Source organism: Sus scrofa, chromosome 14, assembly GCF_000003025.6.
Source record: "Sus scrofa isolate TJ Tabasco breed Duroc chromosome 14, Sscrofa11.1, whole genome shotgun sequence".
Classification (NCBI taxonomy): domain Eukaryota; kingdom Metazoa; phylum Chordata; class Mammalia; order Artiodactyla; family Suidae; genus Sus; species Sus scrofa.
Genome location: NC_010456.5, coordinates 40356794 through 40358529, shown reverse-complemented (window position 1 = coordinate 40358529; position 1736 = coordinate 40356794).

Genomic DNA, 1736 nt, shown 5'->3' with positions numbered 1-1736 from the left:
GATATACCTGCTGAGTGTTCCCAGAAGGTCCCAGAGGAAACCATTAACTTGAGTCTCTCATGTTCTTATCCCAGAGGTAGTTGGGGTGGGGGCAGGGGAGGTGTACTAAGAGGAGGGGGATGGGCACCCTTACAGAGGTCAGGGTTGTGTTGCCCAGAGCTCTAGCACACATTAATAAAAAGGTGGGTGACTTGAGAATGGAGGTCAAGGTGGGCAAGGAACTTGTCATCAAGGACTGTCACTGGGTTACACTGGCTAGATTGAAGGTGGGTGGGGGAAGGAGTGGGAGGCAATTGGGCGGGAGTGGCTTATGTGGCACTGAGACCCCCAGCAGGGTTAGGGATTTGAGCAGGAGTGGCTGGCTGCCTCAGCCTTTGGCTTTGACAGTTTCTTGGCTGATTTCAGCCAGGGGATTGAGGCGGGGACATGGATTTGGAGAAGGGGAGACAGGGAGAGTACTCTTGATCCAGAGGTGATCCAGGATGGGCTTCCTCCGGGTTCCCAGGCTAGAGGGAGGGAGTTTAAGGGGGTGGGTGAGATGGTTCCCAGGAGCCTGGGGCGAAAACACTGGAGGATCTCAGAGACCTAGAAGCCAGGGTCGGGGGGAGAAGGAAGCCGGGAAGGCATTTGCCTCCATGGGGAGTGGTCTAAATTGAGATGGACTGAGAGAAGTCACTCCAAACACAGTGGGCCGGCAGCTTAGGTACTTCCAATCCGATGGGGTGGGGTTAGAACTCTGCAAAAAAAAAAAGAGGGGGGGTCATTGTAGCGGAAGATGCACAGCTGAGCCACCAGTCTCTAAGCTAAAAACGGGAGGCTCTAGAGCCGCTGACCTTTCTTACAGCTTCCGTGGGGAGTGGACGGGGAGACTCTGGAACCGGCGTTCCCGAATCTAGACAGAAGTCCGAGTAGGGCTGACAAGAGTGAGCCAGGGAGAGAGGGAAACAGTGGCGACGCCTCACACCCGAGGGTGGGGGGTGGGGGGCCGCGGGGCACGGCAAACTAAAGACCCGAGCTCGGGGCTGGGAGTTTTCTTCGACTCTGGACGAAGGGGTTTGGGGGACCTGAGGGGAATTCTCACTCGGAGACCGAAAGGGTTGAGGAGAACTGACACGGTTTCTAGTGGGTGCTGGTGGAGGCTTCCCGCTCGGGACGCGAGGCACTGAGAGGGGTTCCCACATTGCATATGGGGGACATGGGACACTGGGAGTGGACTGAGGGCCAATGAAAGGGACCCCTCAATTAGGTTCAGAGGAAATTGGGGGCTCGGAGGGCGATAATCGCTCCGACTGGGAGAATGGAGGGATCCTCGCCAGTTGGAACGTGAGAGGATTGGGGGGCTATCTCCCGCCCGACCCAGAGAGATTGGGGACCTCTTAGATTCAGGAGAGCAGGGACCTGAGAGGGAGGACTGGGGAGGTCCCCGATCCGGAACCGAGCTACCTTGAAGGCACCGGGAAGCGCTTCATTCCGGGAGGGCGTTCCCGCGGCCCGGCCCCCGAGCCAGGGTGGGTGTGGGGTGCGGCCGCGCCCAGGTCCCGGCCCGCCTCGGGATTCGGGGTCTCTCTTGCCCTCGAGGACCCGGGAGCCCAACGGGAGTGGGGTCCGGGCGCCGCCGCCTCCGCGGGCGCCTGGGCGCGCGGGCGAGCGCGGGGCTTTATGCTCGCTGGGCGGCGGGGGGAGGAGCCGGCAGGTCGGCCCCCGGCGGGCCCTCCCCTCGGCCGTCCCCGCCCGCC